Source organism: Hyla sarda, unplaced genomic scaffold (assembly GCF_029499605.1).
Source record: "Hyla sarda isolate aHylSar1 unplaced genomic scaffold, aHylSar1.hap1 scaffold_1862, whole genome shotgun sequence".
NCBI lineage: Eukaryota > Metazoa > Chordata > Amphibia > Anura > Hylidae > Hyla > Hyla sarda.
In genome coordinates, this window is record NW_026608513.1 from 41953 (window position 1) to 61262 (window position 19310).

Sequence of the window (19310 nt, forward strand, 5' to 3'; positions counted from 1 at the left end):
TTTATTATTTTGCATTTTAAATTTTGTATGGTTTCTTATTTATTCAATAAAATTTTGTTGAAACCTTATCTGTTCTTATCAGTTTAATATCTGATACGTCCCCTATCTGGGGACCATATATTAAATGGATTTTTGAGAACGGGGGCCGATTTCGAAGCTTGCTTCCGTCGCCCTATGCATTGACCCGATATGGCAGTATCTTCGGGTACAGTGCACCACCCCCTTACAGGGTTAAAAAGAAAGATTCCTACTTTCATTGCTACCTGCTTGCTGGCTAGCCAGCTAGCCAGCCCTGTGGGCCTTGCTGCTGCTGCAGCCAAAAAACAAAAGGTGGTGCTGCTGCTGCTTCTGCTGCTTCTGCTTCTGCTTGTGTCTGGCCGCTGTTGGAGCGTCCAGGCACAGGACTTCTGCTGCTGCTGACTAAATGGCCTCCTTAATTGTATCATTTGAGTAGCCAGCACACCTGTGCAGGTAGGGCATGACATGATAGGCAGCTGCCTTGATAGCGGGTGGGTGCTGAATGTTCCTAATTGACAAAATAAGATTAATGCTTATGAAGAAATATAAAATCTCATCCCTTCCCCAATATCGCGCCACACCCCTACCCCTTAATTCCCTGGTTGAACTTGATGGACATATGTCTTTTTTCGACCGTACTAACTATGTAACTATGTAACATAACATGGGGGGGGGGTCTCCTGGCTGTTCACACAGGTGTGTCATTGCTGTACATTGACCATGCATTGCTTCTGTGGTATTGCAAAGGCAAAGACAAATGCTTCCAGCCATCCATTGCACTAATGGATTGGTCATCAGCTGGCTGTCTATGTCCCGCATCAATATAGACCAAAGTACAGAGGGTTAGGCTATGCTATTGTGCACCTACCTGATGCATCAGAAGGTGCGAGGCCCTTGCTAAATTCTGTGCACAGACTTTGAGATCTATACTTTAGACTGTATCTAAACCTGCTCCAACATGGACTGACATTCTGGCCTACTTTCAGCCGATGCGACTTGTCTGTCGCTGAACAGTCGCTTTTTATGTATTCAGCACCTATGTATAATGTTGTAAAAATGCTCTAGAAGCTAAAGTCGCAGAAATGTCACACATATTTGGCCTGCAACTTTCTGTGCGACAAATTCAGACAGGAAAAATCAGTATAAATCCTTAGAAAATTATCCCCCAGTGTCTCCATCTGCTGGCGGTATTGAATAAGCATTGCTGCACTGATGGGGTATGCATTAGACGAAAAAAAAGAAGAAAAAGAAGAATAATACGCCCAGAAAAGAGGCGAAAAGGAGAAAAACGTAAAAAAACGTGAAAAAAAAGTAAGAGGAAGAGAAGGGAAAAAAAGGTGGAAATGGGTTTAAAAGTGATTTCGGCGGAGAAATATATATATATATATATATATATATATATATATATATATATATATACGCGCACACACACACATATATATAAACGTATTCTCCGTTGAGATATTGCAGCCGCTGCTGTGTCCAGGCCCAGGAGCCTTAGCACTGTGCTGTGATGTCACTCAATACCACTGACATCACTAGGTGTAAACAACATCTCTCCTTTGCTGTGTATGTGACTATGGAGCTGTTTGGTGATGTCGTCTATTATGGCCTTCATAGAAGCAACAGGAGATTGTTGCATCCATCTAGAACCCTCAGAACTACAGTGCTATGATGTCACTCACTTCCACAGGCCTTGCAGAGTGTAAACAACAACAACCCAGCTTTGTTGTGTATGTAACCATAGGGATTTGTGATGTCACCTAGAACCTTCACAGCAGCGACAGCTTTATGAGGAGCATCAGCACTGCTCTGCCTGAGCAGAACCATCACCGCCATAGGTTGTCAAATAACCCGGGTTTAACCCACACAGGTAAGTCCAATGGGGTGCAGGCATGTCCTCTATGCTTACAGCTTCCCGTGGGTGTTGGTTTGATACCGTTTGGGGACAGCCAAGGAGGCATCTGCAGGCAACAAAGGTAGGTGTGTGCTTGTGTGTGTGTTTCCTATGCAGATCCTAAGCCCAGTGTCACATGCAAGTAGGAGGAGTAAGAAGGGTTCCTGGCAAATCCGGGTTATGGATTGCATTTAAAAAGGCCCCGTGGGAGTGCAATGGGCCCCTGTCTTGCTGCTTAGCAATAATGGTATGGGTTTAGGTTCTGCTGTGTGTACTGGTGGTTGACTGCCCCCCAGCTCAGAGTGTGCATGGAAAATTGTCTGGCAGCCTCCATGACAGCAAGCAGTGATAGTGCCCATGAAGGGCACCTTGTTGGGCCCGCCCCTTTCACGGTTATCGCTTCTCGGCCTTTTGGCTAAGATCAAGTGTAGTATCTGTTCTTATCAGTTTAATATCTGATACGTCCCCTATCTGGGGACCATATATTAAATGGATTTTTGAGCACGGGGGCCGATTTCGAAGCTTGCTTCCGTCGCCCTATGCATTGACCCGATATGGCAGTATCTTCGGGTACAGTGCACCACCCCCTTACAGGGTTAAAAAGAAAGATTCCTACTTTCATTGCTACCTGCTTGCTGGCTAGCCAGCTAGCCAGCCCTGTGGGCCTTGCTGCTGCTGCAGCCAAAAAACAAAAGGTGGTGCTGCTGCTGCTTCTGCTGCTTCTGCTTCTGCTTGTGTCTGGCCGCTGTTGGAGCGTCCAGGCACAGGACTTCTGCTGCTGCTGACTAAATGGCCTCCTTAATTGGATCATTTGAGTAGCCAGCACACCTGTGTAGGTAGGGCATGACATGATAGGCAGCTGCCTTGATAGCGGGTGGGTGCTGAATGTTCCTAATTGACAAAATAAGATTAATGCTTATGAAGAAATATAAAATCTCATCCCTTCCCCAATATCGCGCCACACCCCTACCCCTTAATTCCCTGGTTGAACTTGATGGACATATGTCTTTTTTCGACCGTACTAACTATGTAACTATGTAACATAACATGGGGGGGGGGGGGGGGTCTCCTGGCTGTTCACACAGGTGTGTCATTGCTGTACATTGACCATGCATTGCTTCTGTGGTGTTGCAAAGGCAAAGACAAATGCTTCCAGCCATCCATTGCACTAATGGATTGGTCATCAGCTGGCTGTCTATGTCCCGCATCAATATAGACCAAAGTACAGAGGGTTAGGCTATGCTATTGTGCACCTACCTGATGCATCAGAAGGTGCGAGGCCCTTGCTAAATTCTGTGCACAGACTTTGAGATCTATACTTTAGACTGTATCTAAACCTGCTCCAACATGGACTGACATTCTGGCCTACTTTCAGCCGATGCGACTTGTCTGTCGCTGAACAGTCGCTTTTTATGTATTCAGCACCTATGTATAATGTTGTAAAAATGCTCTAGAAGCTAAAGTCGCAGAAATGTCACACATATTTGGCCTGCAACTTTCTGTGCGACAAATTCAGACAGGAAAAATCAGTATAAATCCTTAGAAAATTATCCCCCAGTGTCTCCATCTGCTGGCGGTATTGAATAAGCATTGCTGCACTGATGGGGTATGCATTAGACGAAAAAAAAGAAGAAAAAGAAGAATAATACGCCCAGAAAAGAGGCGAAAAGGAGAAAAACGTAAAAAAACGTGAAAAAAAAGTAAGAGGAAGAGAAGGGAAAAAAAGGTGGAAATGGGTTTAAAAGTGATTTCGGCGGAGAAATATATATATATATATATATATATATATATATATATATATATATATATACGCGCACACACACACATATATATAAACGTATTCTCCGTTGAGATATTGCAGCCGCTGCTGTGTCCAGGCCCAGGAGCCTTAGCACTGTGCTGTGATGTCACTCAATACCACTGACATCACTAGGTGTAAACAACATCTCTCCTTTGCTGTGTATGTGACTATGGAGCTGTTTGGTGATGTCGTCTATTATGGCCTTCATAGAAGCAACAGGAGATTGTTGCATCCATCTAGAACCCTCAGAACTACAGTGCTATGATGTCACTCACTTCCACAGGCCTTGCAGAGTGTAAACAACAACAACCCAGCTTTGTTGTGTATGTAACCATAGGGATTTGTGATGTCACCTAGAACCTTCACAGCAGCGACAGCTTTATGAGGAGCATCAGCACTGCTCTGCCTGAGCAGAACCATCACCGCCATAGGTTGTCAAATAACCCGGGTTTAACCCACACAGGTAAGTCCAATGGGGTGCAGGCATGTCCTCTATGCTTACAGCTTCCCGTGGGTGTTGGTTTGATACCGTTTGGGGACAGCCAAGGAGGCATCTGCAGGCAACAAAGGTAGGTGTGTGCTTGTGTGTGTGTTTCCTATGCAGATCCTAAGCCCAGTGTCACATGCAAGTAGGAGGAGTAAGAAGGGTTCCTGGCAAATCCGGGTTATGGATTGCATTTAAAAAGGCCCCGTGGGAGTGCAATGGGCCCCTGTCTTGCTGCTTAGCAATAATGGTATGGGTTTAGGTTCTGCTGTGTGTACTGGTGGTTGACTGCCCCCCAGCCCAGAGTGTGCATGGAAAATTGTCTGGCAGCCTCCCTGACAGCAAGCAGTGATAGTGCCCATGAAGGGCACCTTGTTGGGCCCGCCCCTTTCACGGTTATCGCTTCTCGGCCTTTTGGCTAAGATCAAGTGTAGTATCTGTTCTTATCAGTTTAATATCTGATACGTCCCCTATCTGGGGACCATATATTAAATGGATTTTTGAGAACGGGGGCCGATTTCGAAGCTTGCTTCCGTCGCCCTATGCATTGACCCGATATGGCAGTATCTTCGGGTACAGTGCACCACCCCCTTACAGGGTTAAAAAGAAAGATTCCTACTTTCATTGCTACCTGCTTGCTGGCTAGCCAGCTAGCCAGCCCTGTGGGCCTTGCTGCTGCTGCAGCCAAAAAACAAAAGGTGGTGCTGCTGCTGCTTCTGCTGCTTCTGCTTCTGCTTGTGTCTGGCCGCTGTTGGAGCGTCCAGGCACAGGACTTCTGCTGCTGCTGACTAAATGGCCTCCTTAATTGGATCATTTGAGTAGCCAGCACACCTGTGCAGGTAGGGCATGACATGATAGGCAGCTGCCTTGATAGCGGGTGGGTGCTGAATGTTCCTAATTGACAAAATAAGATTAATGCTTATGAAGAAATATAAAATCTCATCCCTTCCCCAATATCGCGCCACACCCCTACCCCTTAATTCCCTGGTTGAACTTGATGGACATATGTCTTTTTTCGACCGTACTAACTATGTAACTATGTAACATAACATGGGGGGGGGGGGGGGGTCTCCTGGCTGTTCACACAGGTGTGTCATTGCTGTACATTGACCATGCATTGCTTCTGTGGTATTGCAAAGGCAAAGACAAATGCTTCCAGCCATCCATTGCACTAATGGATTGGTCATCAGCTGGCTGTCTATGTCCCGCATCAATATAGACCAAAGTACAGAGGGTTAGGCTATGCTATTGTGCACCTACCTGATGCATCAGAAGGTGCGAGGCCCTTGCTAAATTCTGTGCACAGACTTTGAGATCTATACTTTAGACTGTATCTAAACCTGCTCCAACATGGACTGACATTCTGGCCTACTTTCAGCCGATGCGACTTGTCTGTCGCTGAACAGTCGCTTTTTATGTATTCAGCACCTATGTATAATGTTGTAAAAATGCTCTAGAAGCTAAAGTCGCAGAAATGTCACACATATTTGGCCTGCAACTTTCTGTGCGACAAATTCAGACAGGAAAAATCAGTATAAATCCTTAGAAAATTATCCCCCAGTGTCTCCATCTGCTGGCGGTATTGAATAAGCATTGCTGCACTGATGGGGTATGCATTAGACGAAAAAAAAGAAGAAAAAGAAGAATAATACGCCCAGAAAAGAGGCGAAAAGGAGAAAAACGTAAAAAAACGTGAAAAAAAAGTAAGAGGAAGAGAAGGGAAAAAAAGGTGGAAATGGGTTTAAAAGTGATTTCGGCGGAGAAATATATATATATATATATATATATATATATATATATATATATACGCGCACACACACACATATATATAAACGTATTCTCCGTTGAGATATTGCAGCCGCTGCTGTGTCCAGGGCCAGGAGCCTTAGCACTGTGCTGTGATGTCACTCAATACCACTGACATCACTAGGTGTAAACAACATCTCTCCTTTGCTGTGTATGTGACTATGGAGCTGTTTGGTGATGTCGTCTATTATGGCCTTCATAGAAGCAACAGGAGATTGTTGCATCCATCTAGAACCCTCAGAACTACAGTGCTATGATGTCACTCACTTCCACAGGCCTTGCAGAGTGTAAACAACAACAACCCAGCTTTGTTGTGTATGTAACCATAGGGATTTGTGATGTCACCTAGAACCTTCACAGCAGCGACAGCTTTATGAGGAGCATCAGCACTGCTCTGCCTGAGCAGAACCATCACCGCCATAGGTTGTCAAATAACCCGGGTTTAACCCACACAGGTAAGTCCAATGGGGTGCAGGCATGTCCTCTATGCTTACAGCTTCCCGTGGGTGTTGGTTTGATACCGTTTGGGGACAGCCAAGGAGGCATCTGCAGGCAACAAAGGTAGGTGTGTGCTTGTGTGTGTGTTTCCTATGCAGATCCTAAGCCCAGTGTCACATGCAAGTAGGAGGAGTAAGAAGGGTTCCTGGCAAATCCGGGTTATGGATTGCATTTAAAAAGGCCCCGTGGGAGTGCAATGGGCCCCTGTCTTGCTGCTTAGCAATAATGGTATGGGTTTAGGTTCTGCTGTGTGTACTGGTGGTTGACTGCCCCCCAGCCCAGAGTGTGCATGGAAAATTGTCTGGCAGCCTCCCTGACAGCAAGCAGTGATAGTGCCCATGAAGGGCACCTTGTTGGGCCCGCCCCTTTCACGGTTATCGCTTCTCGGCCTTTTGGCTAAGATCAAGTGTAGTATCTGTTCTTATCAGTTTAATATCTGATACGTCCCCTATCTGGGGACCATATATTAAATGGATTTTTGAGAACGGGGGCCGATTTCGAAGCTTGCTTCCGTCGCCCTATGCATTGACCCGATATGGCAGTATCTTCGGGTACAGTGCACCACCCCCTTACAGGGTTAAAAAGAAAGATTCCTACTTTCATTGCTACTTGCTTGCTGGCTAGCCAGCTAGCCAGCCCTGTGGGCCTTGCTGCTGCTGCAGCCAAAAAACAAAAGGTGGTGCTGCTGCTGCTTCTGCTGCTTCTGCTTCTGCTTGTGTCTGGCCGCTGTTGGAGCGTCCAGGCACAGGACTTCTGCTGCTGCTGACTAAATGGCCTCCTTAATTGGATCATTTGAGTAGCCAGCACACCTGTGCAGGTAGGGCATGACATGATAGGCAGCTGCCTTGATAGCGGGTGGGTGCTGAATGTTCCTAATTGACAAAATAAGATTAATGCTTATGAAGAAATATAAAATCTCATCCCTTCCCCAATATCGCGCCACACCCCTACCCCTTAATTCCCTGGTTGAACTTGATGGACATATGTCTTTTTTCGACCGTACTAACTATGTAACTATGTAACATAACATGGGGGGGGGGGGGTCTCCTGGCTGTTCACACAGGTGTGTCATTGCTGTACATTGACCATGCATTGCTTCTGTGGTATTGCAAAGGCAAAGACAAATGCTTCCAGCCATCCATTGCACTAATGGATTGGTCATCAGCTGGCTGTCTATGTCCCGCATCAATATAGACCAAAGTACAGAGGGTTAGGCTATGCTATTGTGCACCTACCTGATGCATCAGAAGGTGCGAGGCCCTTGCTAAATTCTGTGCACAGACTTTGAGATCTATACTTTAGACTGTATCTAAACCTGCTCCAACATGGACTGACATTCTGGCCTACTTTCAGCCGATGCGACTTGTCTGTCGCTGAACAGTCGCTTTTTATGTATTCAGCACCTATGTATAATGTTGTAAAAATGCTCTAGAAGCTAAAGTCGCAGAAATGTCACACATATTTGGCCTGCAACTTTCTGTGCGACAAATTCAGACAGGAAAAATCAGTATAAATCCTTAGAAAATTATCCCCCAGTGTCTCCATCTGCTGGCGGTATTGAATAAGCATTGCTGCACTGATGGGGTATGCATTAGACGAAAAAAAAGAAGAAAAAGAAGAATAATACGCCCAGAAAAGAGGCGAAAAGGAGAAAAACGTAAAAAAACGTGAAAAAAAAGTAAGAGGAAGAGAAGGGAAAAAAAGGTGGAAATGGGTTTAAAAGTGATTTCGGCGGAGAAATATATATATATATATATATATATATATATATATATATATATATATACGCGCACACACACACATATATATAAACGTATTCTCCGTTGAGATATTGCAGCCGCTGCTGTGTCCAGGCCCAGGAGCCTTAGCACTGTGCTGTGATGTCACTCAATACCACTGACATCACTAGGTGTAAACAACATCTCTCCTTTGCTGTGTATGTGACTATGGAGCTGTTTGGTGATGTCGTCTATTATGGCCTTCATAGAAGCAACAGGAGATTGTTGCATCCATCTAGAACCCTCAGAACTACAGTGCTATGATGTCACTCACTTCCACAGGCCTTGCAGAGTGTAAACAACAACAACCCAGCTTTGTTGTGTATGTAACCATAGGGATTTGTGATGTCACCTAGAACCTTCACAGCAGCGACAGCTTTATGAGGAGCATCAGCACTGCTCTGCCTGAGCAGAACCATCACCGCCATAGGTTGTCAAATAACCCGGGTTTAACCCACACAGGTAAGTCCAATGGGGTGCAGGCATGTCCTCTATGCTTACAGCTTCCCGTGGGTGTTGGTTTGATACCGTTTGGGGACAGCCAAGGAGGCATCTGCAGGCAACAAAGGTAGGTGTGTGCTTGTGTGTGTGTTTCCTATGCAGATCCTAAGCCCAGTGTCACATGCAAGTAGGAGGAGTAAGAAGGGTTCCTGGCAAATCCGGGTTATGGATTGCATTTAAAAAGGCCCCGTGGGAGTGCAATGGGCCCCTGTCTTGCTGCTTAGCAATAATGGTATGGGTTTAGGTTCTGCTGTGTGTACTGGTGGTTGACTGCCCCCCAGCCCAGAGTGTGCATGGAAAATTGTCTGGCAGCCTCCCTGACAGCAAGCAGTGATAGTGCCCATGAAGGGCACCTTGTTGGGCCCGCCCCTTTCACGGTTATCGCTTCTCGGCCTTTTGGCTAAGATCAAGTGTAGTATCTGTTCTTATCAGTTTAATATCTGATACGTCCCCTATCTGGGGACCATATATTAAATGGATTTTTGAGAACGGGGGCCGATTTCGAAGCTTGCTTCCGTCGCCCTATGCATTGACCCGATATGGCAGTATCTTCGGGTACAGTGCACCACCCCCTTACAGGGTTAAAAAGAAAGATTCCTACTTTCATTGCTACCTGCTTGCTGGCTAGCCAGCTAGCCAGCCCTGTGGGCCTTGCTGCTGCTGCAGCCAAAAAACAAAAGGTGGTGCTGCTGCTGCTTCTGCTGCTTCTGCTTCTGCTTGTGTCTGGCCGCTGTTGGAGCGTCCAGGCACAGGACTTCTGCTGCTGCTGACTAAATGGCCTCCTTAATTGGATCATTTGAGTAGCCAGCACACCTGTGCAGGTAGGGCATGACATGATAGGCAGCTGCCTTGATAGCGGGTGGGTGCTGAATGTTCCTAATTGACAAAATAAGATTAATGCTTATGAAGAAATATAAAATCTCATCCCTTCCCCAATATCGCGCCACACCCCTACCCCTTAATTCCCTGGTTGAACTTGATGGACATATGTCTTTTTTCGACCGTACTAACTATGTAACTATGTAACATAACATGGGGGGGGGGAGGGGTCTCCTGGCTGTTCACACAGGTGTGTCATTGCTGTACATTGACCATGCATTGCTTCTGTGGTATTGCAAAGGCAAACACAAATGCTTCCAGCCATCCATTGCACTAATGGATTGGTCATCAGCTGGCTGTCTATGTCCCGCATCAATATAGACCAAAGTACAGAGGGTTAGGCTATGCTATTGTGCACCTACCTGATGCATCAGAAGGTGCGAGGCCCTTGCTAAATTCTGTGCACAGACTTTGAGATCTATACTTTAGACTGTATCTAAACCTGCTCCAACATGGACTGACATTCTGGCCTACTTTCAGCCGATGCGACTTGTCTGTCGCTGAACAGTCGCTTTTTATGTATTCAGCACCTATGTATAATGTTGTAAAAATGCTCTAGAAGCTAAAGTCGCAGAAATGTCACACATATTTGGCCTGCAACTTTCTGTGCGACAAATTCAGACAGGAAAAATCAGTATAAATCCTTAGAAAATTATCCCCCAGTGTCTCCATCTGCTGGCGGTATTGAATAAGCATTGCTGCACTGATGGGGTATGCATTAGACGAAAAAAAAGAAGAAAAAGAAGAATAATACGCCCAGAAAAGAGGCGAAAAGGAGAAAAACGTAAAAAAACGTGAAAAAAAAGTAAGAGGAAGAGAAGGGAAAAAAAGGTGGAAATGGGTTTAAAAGTGATTTCGGCGGAGAAATATATATATATATATATATATATATATATATATATATATATATATATATATACGCGCACACACACACATATATATAAACGTATTCTCCGTTGAGATATTGCAGCCGCTGCTGTGTCCAGGCCCAGGAGCCTTAGCACTGTGCTGTGATGTCACTCAATACCACTGACATCACTAGGTGTAAACAACATCTCTCCTTTGCTGTGTATGTGACTATGGAGCTGTTTGGTGATGTCGTCTATTATGGCCTTCATAGAAGCAACAGGAGATTGTTGCATCCATCTAGAACCCTCAGAACTACAGTGCTATGATGTCACTCACTTCCACAGGCCTTGCAGAGTGTAAACAACAACAACCCAGCTTTGTTGTGTATGTAACCATAGGGATTTGTGATGTCACCTAGAACCTTCACAGCAGCGACAGCTTTATGAGGAGCATCAGCACTGCTCTGCCTGAGCAGAACCATCACCGCCATAGGTTGTCAAATAACCCGGGTTTAACCCACACAGGTAAGTCCAATGGGGTGCAGGCATGTCCTCTATGCTTACAGCTTCCCGTGGGTGTTGGTTTGATACCGTTTGGGGACAGCCAAGGAGGCATCTGCAGGCAACAAAGGTAGGTGTGTGCTTGTGTGTGTGTTTCCTATGCAGATCCTAAGCCCAGTGTCACATGCAAGTAGGAGGAGTAAGAAGGGTTCCTGGCAAATCCGGGTTATGGATTGCATTTAAAAAGGCCCCGTGGGAGTGCAATGGGCCCCTGTCTTGCTGCTTAGCAATAATGGTATGGGTTTAGGTTCTGCTGTGTGTACTGGTGGTTGACTGCCCCCCAGCCCAGAGTGTGCATGGAAAATTGTCTGGCAGCCTCCCTGACAGCAAGCAGTGATAGTGCCCATGAAGGGCACCTTGTTGGGCCCGCCCCTTTCACGGTTATCGCTTCTCGGCCTTTTGGCTAAGATCAAGTGTCTTGCCCTAAGGTATTCGGGTACCCCTCTCCTCGGCCTTGTGGGATCGCCCAGGTTTATTGCCTGGGCTTCACCCACCTGCTGCTATTGGGGAGAGGGCTTAGTCCCAGGATAACGGGAAGGTGATCATCGGAGGACGGGTCTGCTGGAGAGGATGGCTAATGCGCCGAACGCTCCTAATACAGTACGGCTGTTTATCGAGGAGGAAAAGAGGAGTGCCTACGGGATTTTGCATGTCCAGCAGAAGGTCGTGGAAGGAGTGCTGAGGATGCCGCATGCTTCCATCTTCTGTGTCCAGGTCTTTCCCAGCCAAGGATTCTTTGACGTGACCTTCTACAACCTGGATGATCTCCGTACCTGTCTCTACCGGAGTAAGGAGAATGCTTCTCACCCTGACCTACAAGGGATCCGATTCATTTCCTGCGAGGCTCGGCCTAAGAAAGTTCCAGTGGTAGTGCATATGTACAACCCTTTTGTGCGGGATGAGGAGATCCAGACCTTTCTAAGAAGGTATTGTGTGTCTGTTTCTGGTGCGGAGAGGAAAAATAACATCCTGGGGACTTTCACAGGCATGAGACGTTTTTGGGTGGAGTTTAGGCCTGCCCCCGAGGGTGGTGCTGAAGGTTTTTGTCACCCCCCGCAGAACTTTGCGATAGGGAACAACAGGGGGTTTCTGCACTACCCGGGGATGCCAAGTTTTTGCCGGGACTGTTTTTGCTTTGGTCATACCAGAGAGAACTGTACAACCGGGCAGGTTTGCAGGAACTGCCACAAGCCTGATCACCGCACTGCAGACTGTCCCGAGAAACGCAAGTGTCATTTCTGTGGTTCTTTGGATCACCTGGCTAGGAGTTGCCCCACTTACCAGTCCGGGGCACCCCGATCATATGCAATGGCTCTTCGAGGTGGGACAGTTCCTGAGGACTCCAATGCTGCCAGGGCAGGCGATGCAGAGGTTAGCGTGCTGACCAGTGAAGCAGAGTCTGCCCCTGTTTTTCCTTCCATTTCTAGGTCTGTTCCGGATGCTTTGGTGGCAGAGGGGGAGAAGGCGGAGTCTGTTTCGGGGGCATCTGTTTCGGAGGCCTCTGATCCGCCAGAGGAGATGACTGTGGACAAAGAATCCTTGAAGAGAAAGATGCCGGTGGAAGAATCGGAGGATGACTGTCCGACTCCTCAGAGTCAAAGGATTGAGGACTTTCCTAGCCCGGGAAGGGAGGAGGCAGGTGGAGGGTCGTCATGTCAGATTGATTCTGACTCCTCTTTATCCTCCCTGGGCACAGGTTATTTGGAGGAATGTTCAGTCAAAAAATTGACAAAGACTCTTAAGTTTAAGGAAGGGGAGGCAAAAAATAAGGGTAGAGGTCGGGGAAAGGCTAGGCCTCCTTTTGATAATGCTTGATTTTGTATTTCCTTTTTTTCCTTCAAATGTTTGAATGAGTTTAACAATTGGTTCTCTAAATGTCCGCAGTATTAGATCTTTAGAAAGGAGATCCGCCATTTTTGATTTACTTTCTAGATATTCTTTTGATGTTCTAGGTCTCCAGGAGTGCTGCTTGGATGGGGAGCCAAATATCTCCTGGCCTTATGGGCAATCGGTATGGTCTGGTTCAATGGAACGTAATTCGGGGGTGGGGATTTTGTTCAAAAGTAATGAGTTTGTTGTTAAAAAAGTTGTCCATATTGTTCCGGGTAGGGTATTATTAGTGCATTTTATTTTCAGGGGTTTCACATATAAAGTAATTAATGTTTATGCTCCAACTGGGAGGAAGGAAAGAGGGGAGGTGTTTGAGAAATTATATTTCTTTTTGAGTGGGAGGGATGATGTGTTCCTTATAGGGGATTTCAATTGTATAATAACAGAGGGGGATAGGAGTAGTACTACGGTGGGTGGTGGGTCTGGTTTAGACAGTACTAGTAAGCAGCTTAAAGAGATTGTAAATTTATTTGGGTTAAAGGATTCCTTTGTTGCCCATAATGATGGTACTATCGGTTATACATATTTTTCTAACAATACAAGTTCGCGTATTGATTTCATTTTTGTCTCAAAACTAATGTCTGTTTCTAATTTCAGACGGAGGAGGTTACCGTTCACGGATCATGCCTGGATTGAGTGTGTGGTAAAAGGTGGTGGTCTAAGTGAGTATGGAAAGGGTGTTTGGAAGTTGAATGTGTCTTTATTGGATAATGAATGTGTATTACAAGAATATAGGGAGCGTTTTGATGGATGGGTGTTGAGGAAGGATGCATTTTATAGTGTGGTTGAGTGGTGGGAGTGGGTGAAGTTAGAGACTAAAAGGTTTTTTATTAAAAAAGGGTGTGAGAAAGGGAGGAAAGATAGAGAAGAGTATGAGAGATGGCAAAGAAGGTTAGAGTATTTGTATGAATTGAGGCGTTTGGGGATGAGTGTTGAGAAGGAGATTGAGGAAGCTCGTGGAAGTGTGAATGAGTGTCTGGAGAGGAATGGAAGGAAGATTATTGCACAGGCTAGGGTTGAAGTGAAAGAGAAGGATGAGAAATGTAGCAAATTTTTCTTTAAAAAGGCATTCAGTAAAAAAACTGAGATGATGAGTGTTTTTACGAATGATGGGGTAGAGGTCTTTGGTAAGGATGAGGTGTTAGAGGAAGTGTGGAAGTTTTATTCTGATTTATTCACGGAGAAGGAGCGGGACGTGACTCTAGAGGAGGAATGTTTGGGATATGTGGATAAGCGTTTGGATGAAATTGATGGGTTCTTTATGGAAGAGGATGTGAGGAAGAGTGAGGTGGAGGATGCTGTGAATGGGATGAAGAAAGGAAAGGTGGCAGGGAGTGATGGTTTGCCTGTGGAATTTTATCTTGTGTTTTGGGATATGTTAGGGGATTATGTATGGGAGGTGTGTAAGGAAGTACTTAGGAGAGGGAAGTTATCTAAAAGTATGAGTGAGAGTGTGACTGTGTTATTGTTTAAAAAAGGGGATAAGAGGGATCTTAAAAATTGGAGGCCTATAGCGCTCTTGAATTGTGATTACAAAATTATTGCTAAAGTTATTGCGAATAGGTTAAAGGATGTGATTGATTGTATGGTAGGTGAGGAGCAAATGTGTACAGTGCCTGATCGTAGGATTTCTGAATGTCTGTTAGGTCTGAGGGATGTATTGTGGGACTGTAAAACTAGGAAGCAAGGTGTGGCTGTTGTTACGGTGGATTTTGAAAAAGCGTATGATAGGGTGGTGCATGATTTATTGTTTAGGGTTTTGAGGAGGATGAATGTGCCGGACAGAATGGTGAAGTGGATTGAATGTTTGTATAGGGACATTTATAGTAAGATTCAGGTCAATGGTTTTCTGAGTAGGGAAGTGAGTATAAAATCTGGAGTGCGGCAGGGGTGTCCCCTGTCGCCAATTCTTTTTATTTGTATGATTGAGCCTTTGTTGGGGATGATTAGGAGAGATAAGGTGATGCGGGGTATAGAAATACCTGGTAGTCATGGGAAGGATATGCGAGTGATTGGTTACATGGATGATGTTACTGTTGTATGTAAGTCAATGGCAGGGGTAAGGCGTGCTAAGTTATTGATTGAGTGTTTCTGTTTAATGAGTGGGTTTAAGCTTAATGTTGGGAAGAGTGGTTGTAAATTTTTTGAGGGGTGGGGAGAGAGTGGGTTGTGCGAGTGGCCTGTGAGAGAGGGGGGTGTGGAAGTGCTTGGGGTGGTGTTTGATAATGATTTGTATGGGAAAGAAAGTTGGGAGAGGGTTTTGGGGAGGGTGGGGAATAAAATAAACTTCTGGTCTTTAAGGACTTTATCGATTGAGGGAAGGATTCTGGTTATTAAAGCTGTTATAATTCCTATTTTGCTTTATGTTAATTATGTGTTTCCTCCACCGGATAGGTGTCTGGCAAGAATTATCAGGCAGATCTTTGTTTTCTTATGGAATTCAAGGATGGAGAAATTGAGTCGTGGGAAGGTGGTGAAAAGCAGAATGCATGGTGGGAAAGGAATGATGAATGTGGAAGTGTTCCTGGCTGTGAAGTATGTCAGTTTTTGTCTCGCTGTAAGTAAGAAGGAATGTGTGTTTGGGTGCATGGTAAGGTATTTGGCTGGTAATGTGTTGTTGAAATATAAGCTAATGGAAAGGGACTTAAGGGTACCTGTAAGTTTTGAGGTTCCTTGGTTCTATCAGAGAATAGGGCGGTGTGTCAGGAAAAATAATCTGGAATGTGTGACTGAATGGAATGATAGTAAGAAGGTGATGAAAGTGTTGGAGCAGAGAGAAACAGTGGAATGTGTGGGAGGTCTGTCTGAGAAGGATTGTAAGGTAGTGTGGAAAAATGTCAGTCACAAGGAACTGACAAATAAACAAAAGGACTTGTCTTGGATGTTAGCTCATGGGTGTCTGCCAACAAGGGAATTTCAGAGGAGAAGGAGATTGGTAGACAGTGAAGTGTGTCCCAGGGATGGTTGCGGTGGATGTGAGAATTATGTACATGTGTTTTGGGAGTGTGGTTATGCGAAGTCTGTGTGGAGAAAAATGTCTGGTCTAATTAAAAATCTTACTGGAATTGAAATCTTATCCTTTAATATGATGATGTTTGGTTTGTGTGCAGTGGAGAGAGAGAAGGCAAGAGTGTTATGGTTCATAGTAAATTGTGTAAAAGAGGTTCTGTGGGATGTAAGGAATATTAGGATTTTCAATCAAACTGAAGTAAGTGTGAAGGAATGTCTGGGCATGATCCGTGGTAAAATTTACCTTTACGTATTATGTGATAGGAAAAACTATGGTTCTGATGATGCAGAGGGGATCTGGAAACACAAAAAATGGAAGTACTGGTTATGATTGTATTCTTATTTGTCTTTCTTTTTCTTTTCTTACAGATTATATCCTGATATGAAGGGACAGTTGGAGGGACAGAATCCGCTGCAATTTATTTTTTCTGAGGGAAAGTCATGAAGGGAAAGCTTTTTGTTATATGTACATGTAAAGACATGCTTCCTGTATATATTGTATATGTCAAATATGTGTTATTCATGTGTTTTCAGATGAATATGTAATTTTTTGAATGATTTACTTGGTTATGTATTGTATATTTCCTTTTCAATAAAAAAAAAAAAAAAAAATCTGTTCTTATCAGTTTAATATCTGATACGTCCCCTATCTGGGGACCATATATTAAATGGATTTTTGAGAACGGGGGCCGATTTCGAAGCTTGCTTCCGTCGCCCTATGCATTGACCCGATATGGCAGTATCTTCGGGTACAGTGCACCACCCCCTTACAGGGTTAAAAAGAAAGATTCCTACTTTCATTGCTACCTGCTTGCTGGCTAGCCAGCTAGCCAGCCCTGTGGGCCTTGCTGCTGCTGCAGCCAAAAAACAAAAGGTGGTGCTGCTGCTGCTTCTGCTTCTGCTTCTGCTTCTGCTTGTGTCTGGCCGCTGTTGGAGCGTCCAGGCACAGGACTTCTGCTGCTGCTGACTAAATGGCCTCCTTAATTGGATCATTTGAGTAGCCAGCACACCTGTGCAGGTAGGGCATGACATGATAGGCAGCTGCCTTGATAGCGGGTGGGTGCTGAATGTTCCTAATTGACAAAATAAGATTAATGCTTATGAAGAAATATAAAATCTCATCCCTTCCCCAATATCGCGCCACACCCCTACCCCTTAATTCCCTGGTTGAACTTGATGGACATATGTCTTTTTTCGACCGTACTAACTATGTAACTATGTAACATAACATGGGGGGGGGGGGGTCTCCTGGCTGTTCACACAGGTGTGTCATTGCTGTACATTGACCATGCATTGCTTCTGTGGTATTGCAAAGGCAAAGACAAATGCTTCCAGCCATCCATTGCACTAATGGATTGGTCATCAGCTGGCTGTCTATGTCCCGCATCAATATAGACCAAAGTACAGAGGGTTAGGCTATGCTATTGTGCACCTACCTGATGCATCAGAAGGTGCGAGGCCCTTGCTAAATTCTGTGCACAGACTTTGAGATCTATACTTTAGACTGTATCTAAACCTGCTCCAACATGGACTGACATTCTGGCCTACTTTCAGCCGATGCGACTTGTCTGTCGCTGAACAGTCGCTTTTTATGTATTCAGCACCTATGTATAATGTTGTAAAAATGCTCTAGAAGCTAAAGTCGCAGAAATGTCACACATATTTGGCCTGCAACTTTCTGTGCGACAAATTTAGACAGGAAAAATCAGTATAAATCCTTAGAAAATTATCCCCCAGTGTCTCCATCTGCTGGCGGTATTGAATAAGCATTGCTGCACTGATGGGGTATGCATTAGACGAAAAAAAAGAAGAAAAAGAAGAATAATACGCCCAGAAAAGAGGCGAAAAGGAGAAAAACGTAAAAAAACGTGAAAAAAAAGTAAGAGGAAGAGAAGGGAAAAAAAGGTGGAAATGGGTTTAAAAGTGATTTCGGCGGAGAAATATATATATATATATATATATATATATATATATATATATATATATATATATATACGCGCACACACACACATATATATAAACGTATTCTCCGTTGAGATATTGCAGCCGCTGCTGTGTCCAGGCCCAGGAGCCTTAGCACTGTGCTGTGATGTCACTCAATACCACTGACATCACTAGGTGTAAACAACATCTCTCCTTTGCTGTGTATGTGACTATGGAGCTGTTTGGTGATGTCGTCTATTATGGCCTTCATAGAAGCAACAGGAGATTGTTGCATCCATCTAGAACCCTCAGAACTACAGTGCTATGATGTCACTCACTTCCACAGGCCTTGCAGAGTGTAAACAACAACAACCCAGCTTTGTTGTGTATGTAACCATAGGGATTTGTGATGTCACCTAGAACCTTCACAGCAGCGACAGCTTTATGAGGAGCATCAGCACTGCTCTGCCTGAGCAGAACCATCACCGCCATAGGTTGTCAAATAACCCGGATTTAACCCACACAGGTAAGTCCAATGGGGTGCAGGCATGTCCTCTATGCTTACAGCTTCCCGTGGGTGTTGGTTTGATACCGTTTGGGGACAGCCAAGGAGGCATCTGCAGGCAACAAAGGTAGGTGTGTGCTTGTGTGTGTGTTTCCTATGCAGATCCTAAGCCCAGTGTCACATGCAAGTAGGAGGAGTAAGAAGGGTTCCTGGCAAATCCGGGTTATGGATTGCATTTAAAAAGGCCCCGTGGGAGTGCAATGGGCCCCTGTCTTGCTGCTTAGCAATAATGGTATGGGTTTAGGTTCTGCTGTGTGTACTGGTGGTTGACTGCCCCCCAGCCCAGAGTGTGCATGGAAAATTGTCTGGCAGCCTCCCTGACAGCAAGCAGTGATAGTGCCCATGAAGGGGACCTTGTTGGGCCCGCCCCTTTCACGGTTATCGCTTCTCGGCCTTTTGGCTAAGATCAAGTGTAGTATCTGTTCTTATCAGTTTAATATCTGATACGTCCCCTATCTGGGGACCATATATTAAATGGATTTTTGAGAACGGGGGCCGATTTCGAAGCTTGCTTCCGTCGCCCTATGCATTGACCCGATATGGCAGTATCTTCGGGTACAGTGCACCACCCCCTTACAGGGTTAAAAAGAAAGATTCCTACTTTCATTGCTACCTGCTTGCTGGCTAGCCAGCTAGCCAGCCCTGTGGGCCTTGCTGCTGCTGCAGCCAAAAAACAAAAGGTGGTGCTGCTGCTGCTTCTGCTGCTTCTGCTTCTGCTTGTGTCTGGCCGCTGTTGGAGCGTCCAGGCACAGGACTTCTGCTGCTGCTGACTAAATGGCCTCCTTAATTGGATCATTTGAGTAGCCAGCACACCTGTGCAGGTAGGGCATGACATGATAGGCAGCTGCCTTG

At 45.2% G+C, this 19310-nt stretch overlaps 7 non-coding genes across 7 annotated transcripts; all 7 read left to right on the top strand.

Annotated features, from left to right (window-relative positions):
* The first annotated feature begins 35 nt into the window (after positions 1 to 35).
* On the top strand, positions 36 to 221 carry LOC130315301 (U2 spliceosomal RNA). The gene has a single exon (XR_008862852.1). It is a non-coding gene; the product is annotated as a U2 spliceosomal RNA (small nuclear RNA).
* A 2089-nt stretch (positions 222 to 2310) lies between these two features.
* On the top strand, positions 2311 to 2501 carry LOC130315300 (U2 spliceosomal RNA). Its single transcript, XR_008862851.1, has one exon. It is a non-coding gene; the product is annotated as a U2 spliceosomal RNA (small nuclear RNA).
* A 2097-nt stretch (positions 2502 to 4598) lies between these two features.
* On the top strand, positions 4599 to 4789 carry LOC130315294 (U2 spliceosomal RNA). The gene has a single exon (XR_008862845.1). It is a non-coding gene; the product is annotated as a U2 spliceosomal RNA (small nuclear RNA).
* Positions 4790 to 6880: 2091 nt separating this feature from the next.
* LOC130315295 (U2 spliceosomal RNA) lies at positions 6881 to 7071 on the top strand. Its single transcript, XR_008862846.1, has one exon. It is a non-coding gene; the product is annotated as a U2 spliceosomal RNA (small nuclear RNA).
* A 2092-nt stretch (positions 7072 to 9163) lies between these two features.
* LOC130315296 (U2 spliceosomal RNA) lies at positions 9164 to 9354 on the top strand. The gene has a single exon (XR_008862847.1). It is a non-coding gene; the product is annotated as a U2 spliceosomal RNA (small nuclear RNA).
* A 7197-nt stretch (positions 9355 to 16551) lies between these two features.
* Positions 16552 to 16735, top strand: LOC130315303 (U2 spliceosomal RNA). The gene has a single exon (XR_008862853.1). It is a non-coding gene; the product is annotated as a U2 spliceosomal RNA (small nuclear RNA).
* Positions 16736 to 18838: 2103 nt separating this feature from the next.
* LOC130315298 (U2 spliceosomal RNA) lies at positions 18839 to 19029 on the top strand. Its single transcript, XR_008862849.1, has one exon. It is a non-coding gene; the product is annotated as a U2 spliceosomal RNA (small nuclear RNA).
* The last annotated feature ends 281 nt before the right edge of the window (positions 19030 to 19310 follow it).